This window comes from Sminthopsis crassicaudata, chromosome 4 (genome assembly GCF_048593235.1).
Source record: "Sminthopsis crassicaudata isolate SCR6 chromosome 4, ASM4859323v1, whole genome shotgun sequence".
NCBI classification, from domain to species: Eukaryota; Metazoa; Chordata; class Mammalia; order Dasyuromorphia; family Dasyuridae; genus Sminthopsis; species Sminthopsis crassicaudata.
In genome coordinates, this window is record NC_133620.1 from 137,455,134 (window position 1) to 137,471,801 (window position 16,668).

Consider the following 16,668-nt stretch of genomic DNA (forward strand, 5'->3'; position numbering starts at 1 on the left):
TGATAGAATACTATAGTGTTGTAAAAAAAAAAAAAAGATGAAGAGGATAAATTCAGAGAAACAAACTGATGCAAAGAGAAGAAACCAAGAGAATAATTTATACAACAACATTATAAAGATGAACAATTTCGAAAGACTCAGAAACTCTGATCAACACAATGATCAACCAAAATTCCAGAGGACTCATGATAAAACATTCTATCCATTTTCAGACAAGTGATGGATTCACAGAATGCAAATGTGAAGCTTTTGTTTTGTTTTGTTTTGTTTTTATTTTTTTGATGATCAGATTTGCTTGTAAAAGTTGTGTGCAGATTTTATACAAATCAGATTTGAGGAAAGGAAGATTTTGATTTTTAGTTAGATCAAAATGGTGCTGGTTGTTTAAAAGATAGGGCAGTTGGATGCCACAGTGGATAGAGTGCCAGGACTGGAGTCAGGAAGACTCATCTTTCTGAGTTCAAATATGACCTCAGACACATTAACTGTGTGACCCTGAGCATATTGCTTAATCTGTTTGCCTCAATTTCCTCATATATAAAATAATTTGAAGAAAAAAAGGCAAACCACTCCAGTGTGTTTGCCAAGAAAACTCCAATTGGGGTCACAAAGAGTAGGACATAACTGAAGTAACTGAACAACAACAGAAGTTCAGAATATGTATGTTCTCTAGGCTTTATTGCAGATAAGCACTAGGAATTTTCATCAACAATTTCTCAGCAGTAAGTGTATGTTGCAGCAGTACAAACTTCAATATATTAACATATTTTGACTTAAAGTCGATATGACAAGAGAATCTCTGAATTTTCTTAAATGGAAATTCCTATGATGCAATTGAGGAGTTTAATTGTTATTGTATCTTCAAGTTCTTTCTTCTCAATTGATTCCTACCCTCTCCCACTAAAAATAGAAAGTCCACATAAATTGGCATCAAATTACAATTAGTTGATCTAAATTACTTGCATTTCCCCAAAGAATCATAATCATAGGTTTTCATTAAAGTTCAAGGATTGTGGGTCTTTTAATTTTAATTATTTCAACATGAAATTGGCAACATATTTCCCATAGGTCCTCATGAAAGTGAATAACAAATCTCAATTAGGGAATTCTTTTATATAATCTTTTTAAAGACATACTCTTATTGATATTTTTAAAAGAATGCATTATAAGAGGGGGTTTAGAAAAAGACTTCAAGGACCTTCTCTAATTGTTTTTCTAACTACATCACCTCATATTACAACCCCAGCCCAAATGATTTCTTTTCTCTCTGCACATGCTATTCCCTCTGAAAAATCCGAATCTTTCTTCTTGTTCATCTCAACCTTTTTGCCCTCTATCTACTATATCCTTAACTTTAAATTGAATGGCACAACTATTTTTTCCTATAAAGTGAGAAGATTGGAACTAGATGATGTTTAAAGTATTTTTTCCAAATCCTAGGATCCCACTAAGCATCCTGGTTTCTGCCCCTTTTGATACTGCATCCCTCTGAGACCTAAGTACTTTTTTTCCAAATTAAGTCTGAAGATTCAAACTCCATCATGTCCACCAGCTTATCAACAAATAGCACTTTAGTTTTCATAGTATTTACTCTTTGTTTTTAAGTTTTATTGACATATTTTGTTTTAAAATCACCATGCTTCACTCTGGCCATCTTTAACATTGATTTTATGGACCCAATGATCCCAATCAAGGATCTTTTTAAAAAAAAAAACAAAAAAACCTAATCCTGTTTTGGAAAGAATCTAGTCCACTGATCCACCACTTTATTTCTTAGCCAGTACCAAATAGCTTTGATGATTATAGCTTAATAATAGTTTAAATCTGTTATGGCTAGGCCATCTTCCTTTGCAATTTTTTCCTTTAATTCCCTTGATATTCTTGATCTTTTATTCTTCCAGATGACTTGTTATTATTTTTTTCTAGCTCTATAAATATTTTTGGTCATCTGATTGGGTATGGCACTGAATAAGTAAATTAATTTAGAAAGAATTATCATTTTTATTATATTAGTTCAGCCTACTCATGAGCAATTAATATTTTTTTCATTCTATAGATCTGACTTTATTTGTATGAAAAGTGTTTTGTAAGGCTATTCATATAGTTCTTGGGTTTTTCTTAGCAAGTAGACTCCCAAATACTTTATAGTATCTACAATTATTTTAAATGGAATTTATCTATCTCTTGATGTTAGGCTTTATGATATTAAATAGAAATTCTGATTTATGTGGGTTTATCTTATGACTTTGCTAAAATTCTTAATTATTTAAACTAATTTTTAATTGATTCTCTAAGTTAAAACTGTGTTGTTGCACACAATTCTGTGAATCACTCAAAGAATGACAGAGAAGTTCACAATAGTCACAAATAGGCTACAAAATGCATTACCCATGAAGAACTGTACAGGGGAAGTGGTGGAAAGTAGCATGAAGTAGCAAGGTCAAAGATCCATCTATATCTGTACATTTTCAAGATCTATCACACACATATACAACCAACATATTAATTACACTCTGAAGGAGTTAAAGGAAGATAGGGATAAGAATCAAAGAATGAGAAGGTGTATACATATTATAATCTAGTCTATAGAAGGAGTACCCACATTGATAGAATCATAGAGCCAGCAAAGTATCACCATAAATGCTCTAACAAAAGGATCTTAGTTAAGAATATTAATTCAACAGAAACTTGTGAATGTTTATTACATGTAGTTTTTATCTATTTAATACAATTTCTCATATCTATATTATCAAGCTGTCAATGTTGGTCAGGATATAAAAGTATTCGATATTAAATATTACTTTGATAATGGGATTGATAATCATTAAAATTAATGATAAAAAAGTTTGATTTAGAAGATTAAAATCAACATCCTTAGTTCAACTGGCTAACAAACTAACAAAGTGACCTAGAGGAATTGTACTTTATTCAACTGGTGGATTTATTTTCCCATTTATTCACTTAAAAGTGGGTTGGTAAAAGAATCAGCTACACCCAGAGAAGGAACACTGGGAAATGAGTGTAAACTGTTTACATTTTTTGTTTTTCTTCCCAGGTTATTTTTACCTTCTGAATCCAATTCTTCCTTTGCATCAACAACAACAACAAAATTTAGTTCTGCACATATATATTGTACCTAGGATATACTCATAACATATTTAATATGTATTGGAATGCCTGCCATCTAGGGGAGGGGATAGAGGGAAAGAGGGGAAAAATTCGGAACAGAAGGGAGTACAAGGGATAATGTTGTAAAAAATTACATATGCATATATACTGTCAAAAATGTTATAATTATAAAATTAATTTTAAAAAAAAGATAGCATGATCTTGAAAGAAAAAAACAAAACAAAAAAACAAATCCACTGCCCAAACACAAGCACACATAAACTCACTGGATATATTGATGCAAGCATGAAAAAAGCAGCACCTTAGAAAGATCAATCTCCACCTATGCCTCTGGGAATATTCATCTTTACAAAAATTATGCCTTAAGAGACAAATGGAATCAACTAAGCTCACGGCCCTTTTTAATTCATCATGAAGAAATTGGCTTCAAGTCAGAAAGGACATCAGAAAAAAATAATAAAAACAAATGAACACAGATTTGACACAAATTAGTTTTCTTAGGTAGTTCTTTCTCTCACAGAGGTAATTGTAGAAAAACAAAGAACCAAAAGCTAAGTAAGTCAAACTGCTGTGATGTGTGTGTGTGTGTGTGTGTGTGTGTGTGTGTGTGTGTGTGTGTGTGTGTGTTTTAAAATAGCCCCCAGAGAACACGTTTTGAACTAGACAATACTGAGGGTGCAGCTCTAAACTTTAGTCAGACAATAGCAATGTTCCTTGTTCATGTTACTAAGAAATGTGACTTCTTTTTTCATTTTCTTTACAAAACCATTCAGTAACTTGTGGCTTCCCACAATAATTTACTTTCTGAACATATTTGTATTTCTGTTCTTTTAATATATTTTTCTTATCAAACAAACATTTAATTACATACTAATTTTTCCTTTCCTTGTGACTTTTTAAAAATTTACTACCTTGCTTTTATTCCTTTCTCATTTTCCTTTGATCTCTTGATTCAAATAACTATTTACTTTTCATGTGTATAAGCTTTAATTCTCCAATTGAGGCATGTATACTTTTGACAGGGATTATGTCTTGATAAATGCTTTGCCAAGGAAATGAACTCTCTTCCAAAGACTGAGACAGTCAACCTCTGTAAGTCGAGGCCAAATAATGGAAAAATTAAGGACCAGTGACTGCCAACCTGTCTTGGAAAGGTTGTAAGGTACTAAAAAAGGCTTTCTTACATCTTATTTTTCCAATGGCTTGTGGGGTGGGGGAGAGGGGGATTACTGGAGTAGGGCAACTCATACAGTTCATAATTTCTTGGAACATAGTAAAAGCAAAGATTTTCCAATTTTCTTGGGCACCAAAACTTGAATTGACTCACCCTACAAGACTCATAGCTTTCTTCTCACAGCTCTTGCAAGGCTTGAAGACCAAGTGATAAACATAGCCAGAAAAATCCCAATTCTAGGTACCCATACTCATTCCAGAAAACACTGCCAATATATTACAGGATATTTTTGGAATAAATAAAAAGCACAGACACCACTATACTGACAAAGATTCATATAATCAAAGTACAGATTTTCCAGAAGTAAAGTATGGCTGTGAGAGTTGGACTACAAAGAAAGCTAAATGCCACAGAATCAGCAGTTTTGATTTGTGGAGCTGGAGAAAACTTGAGCTTTTTGGACTGCAAAAGTTAAAACTTTAAAAAAATTAATTCAGGCAATCTACTGGAAAGACAAATACTAAAGCTGAATCTTCCTTTGGCCACATAATAAAAATACAAGACTTATTGGAAAAGCCCCTGGTGCTGAGAAAGATAGATTGAGGTAAAAGGAGAAAGGCATGGTAGAGGATGGAATGGATAGAAAACTGTCATGTCAAACATTAAAAAAACAGTGGAAAATAGAATGCTCTGGAGTGCTATGGTCCATGAGATCAGTGAGCATCCAACATGGCTCTACAACTGAACAACAAACTCTTGGAAAATGATCAGACAATTAGATGGTCACAGTCCAATCCTTTCATCTCACTCATGAGGAAATGGAGGTAGAAGGAGGGGAAATGATAAATGATAAATGATAAATATTAGATACCTAGAAATACTGTCCCAAAACTTCTTATGTAAAAACCTCTGTTGAATACACAATTTCCAATGACTTAGAATTTACTAAAAATATCTCTGGTTATCTGGCAATGAGAGTTCAGTTTCCTTCTTACATGCCTCAGTTCTTCTCATCTTCATCATCATCCATTCTCCTAGGTCTCAGGTCTGGTCACAAAAGATGATGTAGTCCTACTCCCCAATAATGCTAATTTATTTCTTCCTATTCTCTGGATCTCATTCCTTCCCACCTCCACCAGGGCCCTTGTTCCTGTAACCATTATTCTTCTCTCTTTCATCTTCAGTCTATTTCTCTCTTTAATGCCTTCTTTTAATTGCCTGAAAACACACAAGTTTTCTCAACCCTAAAAAAACTTGCTTTACATGTATCTATGCCCAAAGAACTACTATCCCAAGTCTCACATCTTCCTTAAATATATACAGGGGCTAGGATAAGAATGGTACCTAGTTGATTAGAAAAGCCCCAGATCATAAGTATTTTAAATCCTAGAATACACTGAAGCCCATCTTTTATTTAGCATCATCTTGAAAGCTAGTGGTCTAAAAAAAATTTATTTGAATTTCATTAATTACAAGTTACAGGATATAAATAAAACCACACAGATATAATTCCTACTCTCTAATAGTTTCCAAAGTCAAACAAAAAAGACAGAAATAAACATGATGTTAGAAGAAATATTAAACTAGGCCATGTGACCAGCAAGTTACTACTTAGCCATTTTCTACAGATCTCAATACTCTGAATCTCCAACAAAGGAATTATTTGTCAGGTGTTATGCATCTGTTAATCTATTAATTACAGCTAAATCCATAGATGACAGAACCTCCAAGAAGATAAAATCCTTACGACAACACAAGAGAACTCATATTTAGAAGACTTCCTCAGTTCTCCTCCCCCAATCAGCCTTTACATGCCTATAACAGCAAGTACAAGCAAACTGAGACAAGCTTGTTCCTGGCACTCGCCTTACTTCTACAGTACCTTCAAAAAAGTGTGGATTTTGAAGTGGTTTATGGTTGTGATGGAATACTACTATTATATGAAATGATAAGTTCATGATCTTAGAAATCCTTGGAAAGACGTGAAATGGGGAAGAGCAAAGTGAGCAAAATACGAGAACATTATATGCAGTAATAGAAATATTGTCTTAAGAACGACTAAATCATTTCAACTATTAAAAATAAAAGTCATATACAAAGACACTATTTGAAAGAAAAAAATTCAGTTTAATGTCTCCTCCCAAAGTAAGATTTTCTTAATTATTCCAGTCCCAAGCTGCTAGTGCTTCATCAAAAATAAATAACTGTAAAAAAATTTTTTGTATATATTTACATGTACATATGCTTCTCTTCCCCACTCTGTCCCAAAAATATAAATATTTAAAGACAAGAAATGCTCTTTCTTTTTTCTTTGCATCTCCAATGATTAGCATGATTCATTGATTCAAGATGATTAGAAAGTACAACTGTATAACAGGGCTAGATTGAAAAGAAAGTTCTATGCTCAACTTGTGTAGGCTGAATGGAAATACTCTGCTCTGATCACTCTGGAAAGATTTTCTGTAAAGAACTTAAACCCCCCCCCCCCTTCTGAAGCTAAACTCCAGACTTTTAAACTTGCTAAGACAAGGCTCACCATAGACTGCCAACACCAACCAGGGATGCTTTATGATGTTTCCACACACAAAAATAGGAGGTCCACCTATCTGACTATCACTGCCACACAATCTGCAGTATTATCAAATAAAGTACAATGGCTAATTGGGATTTTGTGTTCTTTCTTGCCCAACATACTTTTATCAAAAAACAATACCAATGGGGCGCTATGCCTTCTTTTGTATTCATATGACATCATTCTCATTCATTCAAACATAAAAGCTAACCTCAAACTACAGAGAGGAAGTGGTAGTTGGGGGAAAAGCATAATAATTTCCATCAATTTCTATTTAGCCCACTCTGGTTGTTATTAGGCTACATTCCTGGAATATGAGCACAAACGGAAATTTCAACCATCTACATCCATCTGACTGGCACCTTTATGAGCTGAACTTTGCTCTCTCATTGTTTTATTAGCTCTCAAAAAAGATGGGGGGGAGGCTGAAGATAATCTTCAGCATAACATCTAAAGCTAGAAAAAATTTGGAACTTTAAAAAACAACTTGTTTATTTTGAACACATTTGCACAAGTTTATTAATCAAGTTCACAATCCAACACAGTATTATACAATTGAGTTCCAAAGTGAAACTTCCACAGGGAATTGTTCAAAAAGTTTCTGCCCCTATGAAAACCCAAACCAAAGAAACAAAATCTCTTAACTATGGTAGCAAATAAAGGGGAGGGGAAGCTGGGGTGAGATGCTTCTCTCCATCCCTACTAGGTTCATGTATTGCCCAAGCCAAAAATTCTGAGCAGGTCTGATACTTATGTTCTTGCTCTAGAAGCATATGCAATTCACAACTGAGCATAGGCTTTTTTAGACACATTACCTTTAAAAAAAAAAAAAAAAAAAAGTTTGTTTTAGGTTTATTTTCTGTTCCAGCTCCTCCACCAGTACTTTTTTTAATGTGCATTTGACATATACCAGGCTCTCAATACCCCAACAAATTTCTAAGACTAGAAATTACCTCCCAAAAGATTCAGCTATACATTGGTAGAGAGAGTTTACTTGCCAGGAGTTTCCTAGAACAATAAATTCATAGGTCAGTCCAAAAATGGCAATAAATTCATGTGAGCTACTATTATTGCAACCAGAATTTTTACGTCTTAGTAGCGTAGGAAGCTATATAATGCATTTCAGGTGTTAGTCCCCACAGAGCATGACAGTAAATTTCACAAAACAGTACTCCTCAATACCAAATACATTCCTCCACAAGACTTTGAAAACTTCTTTAAAAAGAGATTTATTAGAAGTAGGTTGAAAGCTCCCTTTTGTTTCCTTATGCAATTACTCTATTTTATTCTGTTTAATTCAACATCCATGCTTATTTTATTTATATTTATATATTTATTATTATTATTAATTTTAATACTATATATTATTATATATATTTATATGCAAAATATTACTAGCTAGGTGCTGGGTATACAAAAATAAAAGTAGATATAATTCATTCTCTAAAATAAATAGTCTTAATAATGCTTAGTACTTATGTGGTACTTTTAGGTTTTGAAAATGTCCTGTATTTATTACCCCTATAAAGTAACAGCTGTTATTAGCATCATTTTCTAAATAAGGACATTGAGGCTTTCAACAATTAAATAATTTGGCCAGGGTCATGCTGTTAGTAAGTGTCTGAGGCAAATTCTAATCTAGATCTTTCTGATTCCAAATCCAACATTCTTCTACCAAGCAACTTCACGGACACAATAAAATAAGGAAAATTGTGTGACTTAAAAATGTAAATAACTATGATAAAAGTCATAATGTAATAAATGCAAAGGAGATACAGACAAAATGTTGTGATAGATCTAAGTAAGGAACTGAGAAATAGAGATAGGGGAGTCAGAAAAGATTTCAGGGAACTAGCATCCCGGGAGCTAAAACTCTAAGGAAGAGAAAGATTTCAGGAGGTGTAAATGAGTGGGGATTGGCATAAGGGATAAAAGTGGGGAATATTCCCCAGAAAAAAATGCAAGAGAATTACTCAGTGCAATAATCAACTATGATTCTAGACAGCGAAGATGAAGCACACTATTTACCTGGTGACAGAGAAGCAATGGACTCAAAATCAGAATAATACATAACAATTTCTGACATAAAAATGGAAAAATGAGGAAAATCTGCTTCCCCTATATATGGATATTTGTTACAAAGGTTTTCTTGTGTGTGTGTGTGTGTGTGTGTTGTTCACTTGGGAATGGGTGAGAGGAAGGAAGTAAAGGAATATAGAAAGTAATACTAGTTAATTATAAAAAATAACAAAATTAAAATTTTAAAAATACAGCTTGCACTGATGCTTGCCAACAGTGCTATGGCATTAGAGATGATGAAGTGTGACATTTGAATGCTCCATTGCCTTGTATGCCAGGACCACAGCAAAGGGATGGAACATACCACTTTGGTGATGACATTACAGGTACAGGACCAACCCTGAGGCAAGAGTTGGACCACCAGGCAATCATTTACACAAAATGATCTTATTAGGATTGATGAACAAAAAGCATTTAAATTATTATCTTGGAGTTGACATAGAAATCTCATTCCTGAATTTGAAATCTGAAATCACTGTCATCATCATTTAATTAATAAAGTTTTATCATTAACTTTCATCAGTTCCTTTCTTTTTCAAAAAGTTAAACAGTAAAAACTTTTCTTTCTCTAATAATTTTGAAGTATAACAGTAACCAGATAAAGTTTACTGAAACATATTTGAAAAAAATGTAAATTAAATGTAATAAAAACAATATTAAAAAGATAAATTAAATTTAGTAAAAATGCTATTCTAAAACTAAATCAGAAATGGATAAAAATGACTAAATGAATGAATAAAAAGCAGTTATTATTTATTAATTATTAATTTGCTAAACACTGGAAATACAAATAGAAAAATATGATGGTGTCTGCTATCAAAGAGCTCATAACACATATGGAAGGTTTCAGTTAATAAGCTCTTCTGGGCCCAAATCTATACATGGCACATAATAAGTATTAGCTATTATTAAATATGAACCATTGTTACAACTTTAATTATTCTCATTTTCATCTCTTTCAATGAAATTAAGCTTGACATATTCCTGGGACAAATTGCTATTCTGCTATTTATAAAACTAATATTCTGTGTACTTCTGTACAGACAGATAATTGCTTTTTTTAACAGAAGAAAAGTATTGAGATATTAACTCTTTTTTGTAAGATTCATTGAAAGTGTCTTTGAGACAATTCCATTAGCAGAAAAGATGACAAAGATGATATATAGATATGTAATATATCTATATATCATTCTATTCCCACTTGATTTTAATTTCTTCCACAAGTTCCCTATATTTCAAAAGTTTTTCATTCCATGTAGATTAGAGAATAAAAGTATTAGAGAAGTATCTAATAAAAAGGTTGTTCTTTAATTTTTTCTGGATCAGTGCGGTATTAGTCCAAGAGCACCAATTCCAGTACAGTTTAAAAACTGCTAGTGTTCAGTTTTTTCAATCATTTGATTTTCCTTAACCCATTTGGGTTTTCCTAGCCAAAGATACTGGCGTGGTTTGTCATTTTCTTCTCCAGATCATTTTGTAGATGAGGAAACTGAGGCTTTCCCAGGATTACACCGCTATTTAGGTGTCTGAGGCCAGACCTGAAATCAGGAAGATAAGTCTTTCTGACTCCAGGACCAGTGCTCTATCTCTTGGGTCACCTAGTTGGTCATTAACTTAACTACAGGATTCTTTGTAGCATAAAGATTTGTTGTCTGTTAATATATAGAATAAAGCAAGCTCTTACTGTATAATTCTAGTACCTTGATCACATCTTTCAAGATAATAGCAGATGCTAATTTTTTCAATATCTACTGGCTCATTAATCATCATTCCTTTTTGAGATGTATTTAATTCCTTTCTCTTTCTTTACCTTATCACAGAATTCTGGAATTGAAAGACTTTCTAGAATAGTTTCTAGATGTCAGATATGGGCTGAGAACAGAAACTTGGAGAACACCCACACAGAAAAGGAGACAAAAATTGATTAGGTGACTAGTTTCAAAAGAACTGGGACAGAAGCCAGTAAGAAAGTGAACCACTTCTTTAGGAAACATGGCAGAGATAAGTCAGTAGCTAGATGAGGTAAAAGGCTCAAAGAAAGGCTTTTTTTTAAATGAATAAGGAAAAAGCCAGTGCAATAGAGAAGCCTGAATATTTATGAGGGAATAAACTGATTTAGTATGAGCCTGGAAAAGATAGTAATGCATGGAATCAAAGGCACCAGGAAAAGAACTAGGCTTATTTTGAAACAGGAAGAGATAAGCGAATGGCATTGCTAAGAAAGATTTAGGAGTGAAAAAAGGAAAGTTGAAGGGGTTTCCAGAAGTCAAATAAATGTTCCCAATCTTTTCAGTCTCAAAAAATTAAGTCTTCTGATATAATTGTTTTTAGTGGAGAAGGGTAGCAGAGTTGTTCTTAGGAACCTGTTGAGGAAATAAAGCTATAGAATAACTTACTTAGAAACCAAAATAGGAAGAAAATAAAAGAACAGGAAAAACACTGCCAAGTGGAAATGAGAGCCATAAATTTAAAGTGGTAAAACGAGAGCAAGTATATGATTTTTTTTTTTCCTGGTGAGTCTCATCAGTCTAATTTCAGGAGTGGAAAAATTTGATGGTAGGAATTGTGCAGGATTGAAATTTATCGGATCAGGAAAAGGGAAAGGTGTGAAAGGAAAGGGATTCTCATGTGGCGACTAATCAAATGTGAAAGTGGCAGGCTATAGTTTCAATGTTAAATATGAAAGCAAATGAAGCCAAAATGGGTAAGATGAGGAGAAAGAAGAAAAAGGAAGGGGTCAAGGTACTAGAGATTATGAAGAGGGTAAACAACCAGGTGCTGGAATCACTGAAGAAGATATGAATGACCTGGACATCAAAGGATGATGGAAACAAGAACATTTATAGGACATCACACTGTGTTAGGTACTATGCAAAATCTTGAAATGGAAAACATTATTCTTCACCTCAAAGAATCTAAGAGGTACAAGATAATAAGAAAATATTTAACATCTTACAAAGTGAATAAGTTTTGGAGAAATTTCCAATAAGAAAGGAAGAAAATTAGATAAGATTTCTCACAGAAAGTTTCAGCCCTCACAACATTCCCTTCAAAACAACTTTAAAATAACATCTCAAATCAAATTCTAGAGTGGCAAAATCAATAAAAATTCAAAGTGAGACATTTTTCCAATTCCAAACAAGTAAGGAAGTTAGAAAGAGGGATCTATGGCATGGTTGTGGAAGCTGAATTAAAGCCCACATGGAGGAAATATCATTGGTGGGACTAGAAGATGGTGACATAAGCAGCAGCAGTTTCAGGAGCTCTTAAGTCAGAGATGGAAAGGGGGCTGACAACTGGTCAGAAAAAAATTACAGGGAACTCATGTGCTAACATTGGATACAAGAACAGGGCCAGATCCTATCTGGCAATTCCAATACTTATACCCATTTCTCAGTCATAATTCAAGAACAGAAAGGAGCACTTTCTGCCAAAACCTGAGGGACAATACTGATTCGTTCACAAGGATTCATGGGCCCTAAGGAATAGGATCACTTCTGGTACCAAGGGGAACAGAGATCCTGAGGAGTAGTATTACTTCTTACATGTAGACCATAGGTTAGACCAGAAGAGCAGTGACCACTTCTCTTCCCAGATCACACTACTTTGGAAGAACTGAAAAGTAACAAATATACAAAACTATCTCTAAAAACAGAAAAAGATTGAAGCTTAAGATAATGCACCCCATCTGAATTCTGGGAACAGGGTGCAACTTTAACATAAAGTTCAAATGAAGAATAGTGCAGAAAAGTGAGAAAACAACAAAAAAGCATCTGATGTCAAAAAGATACTGTGGTGATAGGGAAGATAAAGAAACAAACTCAGAAGACAGTAAGTTAAGATAAGAGGGAAGAGGTGATTTTTAAAAGGGTAGATAAAAGAAGGCAGTGGTCAGAAGCAAAATAGACTTTAGAGAAGAAGCAAAATTTTTTAAAGGACACAGAGAGAAGGATAAAGAGAAGAAAAATAATAAAACAGGATGCATAGTTAGTAATCATAATTGTGAATGAAAATGGTATAAATTTGCCCTATAAATAAAAGAAAATAGCAGAATGGACTAGAAAACAGAATCCAATAATATGTTCTTTACAGAAAGTACATGTGAAACAAAGACACAGTTAAAATAAAGGACTGGAACAAAATCTATTAAGCTCTAGCTGAAGTAAAAAAAAAAAAAAAAAAAAAAAGGCAGAGCTAGCATCATGATCTCAGAAAAAGCAAAAGCAAAAAATGGAGTAATTAAAAGAGATGAGCAGATAAGCTATATATTGCTGAAAACATACCATAGAAAATGAAGTAATATCAATACTAAATACTAAACATTTATGCATTAAGCAGCATAGCATCTAAATTCTTAAAGGAAAAGTTAAATGAATTATAGAAGGAAGTAGACAATAAAACTACACTAACAAGGGATCTCTACCCCCTTCTCAGAATTAGATAAATCTAAGCAATTATCAGGTATGTTGTAGTGAAAATTCTTTTTCAGGTACAGGTCGATAAGGGAGCTACTGATTCTTAATTTTGTGATTCTTTCCTTAAAGGCATTATAAAAATTATCATAAGCAGTCCAGCCCCACTGGATGTTTTAGTTACAGAGCTACATAACATGACAGACTGGGGTGGTCATGATCTGTGGTGTCACTGGCATTGAAAGGCATAGAAATTTCTTTCAGCAACTCATATATAACTCAATCACTAATGCTGGTTCACTAAGCACAGAATCAGGGAGCTAGTATGTTTCAGAGAAGGGACTTGAACCAGATTCTTTTTACTCTAAGACTGACCTCTCTCCTCCTCCCAGACTCTATGCCATAATATAGTCTCTTGATGTCAAGGACATTTTATTTAATCCTATGCAAGCATCTTTCTAGACTGATAAGTGGCACAGTAGATAGAACACGAACTTTAAGTCAGGAAAACCTGAATTCAAATCTGGCCTTCGGCACTTACGAACTATGACATTTAACCCTATCTGCCTCAGTATCCTCATTTGTAAAATGAGCTGGAAAAGGAAATGGCAAACCACTCCAGGATCTTTGTCAAAAAACTCCTAGTGGAGTCACAAAAAGTCATTCATAACTGAACAATAACAACACTACTTTTCTTGATAATTAGTACATTTTTTAAAATTTGCTTTGTATAGGAGCTGTGATAAAAACACTGATATTTTTGACATGTTAAGAACATCTCTGAATCTTGAAGCTGCTGTTCAAAGCATGTAATTGCTTCTTCAGAATTTTCTCCCTTAAGAATAAACATAAAATTTAGAGTACATACAATCATATATACATACCAAGAAGACATACCTCTCTCACATTGTAATGCAATGTATTTTGTTGCAATCAGTCAGTGATTCAGATAATCCTTTCCAACAAAAAACACACCCAAACAATGATTCTCCGAGTCGAGGAAATGGTGTGGCCCAGGAATGTCAGCCAACATTCATACTTTAGAGTTTCCTGAAACTAAAAAGAAAAAAAAAAAAAAAAAAAAAAATTAAAGCCATTTTTTTTCCCAAAAAAATTATTCATTCAAGAGAAACAAAGACCAAATTTAGTTAATTTCCTTAATTAAAGAGGGACCCACTACTAGATACAAAGACTAAATCCCTCTACTCATTTTCCCAAACCACCTGAGAGTTGCTTGATTGAGATAAAATACCATTTGGCATCCTTTGAGGGTAGCCAAAACTCTTCTAGAGAGACTATGTTACCATGGAATAACTAGATCAGATGAATGCTCACACAGCATAATAACCCACGAGATGCTTTTTGTCATCCTAATCCAGGTATTATATAACAACAAAATACTTTGTTCTTTCTTAATTGGAGGGTAAAAACTAGGCATCTAAGAATTTCTGGCAGCACTCTTCTACAAAATAGAACCCCTACTTATATCTCACTTTACTCTACTGATTCACTTTATAAATGAAGAAATTAAGGCTTAGAGAATTAAGCTTTCTCATTGTTACAAAGCTAGCAAGTGTCAGACAGAGCAAAGGTTTAAACCAGATCTCTTGGTTCTAAGGCTAGAGTTCTTTTTACCATGCTGTGAATAAAGGCATCCATGTGCCTTGAACTATACTCTCCACACAATAGTTACTTAATACATGCTTATTAATTCTTACTTGATTAACATATTTATTGGATTATTTTAAAAATCTTATTAAATTCTATTACACCACAGCTATTTCCCAATAATCCATATACATAGACCAAAACACACACATATTAAGCTCTCCCTTTTCATAAGGAAAAAGCAAGTTAAGCAAAAACCAGTTCACCTGACACATCTGGAAACATATGAAATATTTAAAAATCATAATTTCCCACCTATGATAATATAATGAGGATAAATATATTATCTGTCTCTGTAACTACCATTTTTATTGTTGTTAATGTGAGTTCATTTGCCATTAGTATTGTTTTCACTTATACAATTAGGTTCACTGAAACATTTTTTCACCCAAAAAGTTTTCAGATATGAATATTCTTAATATCCCTTTAATATAGTAGTTAGACAAAAAAAATTCTCATTTGATTCATGAATGCACTGAGGCACAAAAGCTTTCCCCAAGATTGTACTCAATGAAGAATTGTAAAGAGAAATCTTGATTTCAAATGCAATGATCTCTTAAGGCACTCATTTCAAAAACTTATCTCTGATAATTATTAAAATTATAAATTGAAGTAATTTATGTCATCTATGGTAAATTTTTAGAGGCATATTCCAAAATTTCCAAAAATCTGTGATTAGTGATCGACATGGTCGCTTTTCTCATTGACTCATTGGATAGCTATACTTTGGCACATCATTTTCATGAAATGCCACTAAAGTCCCTTTTATAGGCTGCAAACCTTACTGGAGTGATCTGGACAATATCCATGTCCATGGAACTAAATTTTAAGTGGTTGTGCAAGATGAACTCAAAGGCTGCTTCAAACTCCTAATTCAATTATTTTTTTTTTAATTCTTCTCTTTATTTTTTTATCCTTTTCTGGATATCACTAAGTTCTACTGATGACACCAGTAGGTTAATTATTTCTGAGTACTGCTATACTGAATTTTCCTTACTGGAAGTACATTATAAATATGCTAATTCTCAAAAGATAGATATGGCATTCTATAATAAAATGTAGGTATACAAATCCAGCTTTGCACAAGAATAAGTAGATAATCATTCATTCCCACCTCCTACCTCCCACCTAATGCTCTCTCCATTGTATTACTTTATAATAGCAGCATTCCTGGTCCATTTAAAATATAATTTGGTTTAGGATTCTAAAAAAAAAAAAAGGATTTATACGTAACATACCTAATTGTTTAGGGATCCATCAATAACATAAAACATGACTTTGGCATATGTGTATGAAAATAAAATTTGTTATCTAAATTAGGAACAATCTATGACACACTACTTACTCTCCATTATGAAGTAACTTACTTGCCAGCCATAATGGAATATCTAGATGTTACATTAGGAAGGTAGATAGCTAGCTGAAGCAATAGGATATGGAGTCAGAAAAAACCTGAGTTCAATCTCAAACACTTAGTAGCTGTTTGAATCTATCACTTAATCCTGTTTCCCTCAGTTTCCTCATCTGTAGAATGAGCTGGAGAAAGAAATGGCAAACCATTCCAATATCTTTGCCAAGAAAATCCCAAATGAATCACAAATTAGACATGAATAGAATGATCAAAAAACAATATA

At 33.2% G+C, this 16,668-nt stretch overlaps 1 protein-coding gene across 6 annotated transcripts in view; it reads right to left on the bottom strand.

Moving 5' to 3' along the window:
• Positions 1-16,668, bottom strand: part of TIAM2 (TIAM Rac1 associated GEF 2) — a 281,831-nt gene that overhangs the window by 199,313 nt on the left and 65,850 nt on the right. For 5 of the 6 annotated variants that reach the window (XM_074309456.1, XM_074309459.1, XM_074309452.1 and 2 more), the window contains one exon: positions 14,264-14,422. The gene's annotated coding sequence lies outside the window, so the exon portion shown is untranslated. Of the gene's footprint in view, positions 1-14,250; positions 14,423-16,668 lie in introns of all 6 variants that reach the window. The other variant, XM_074309453.1, reaches the window with a different exon arrangement.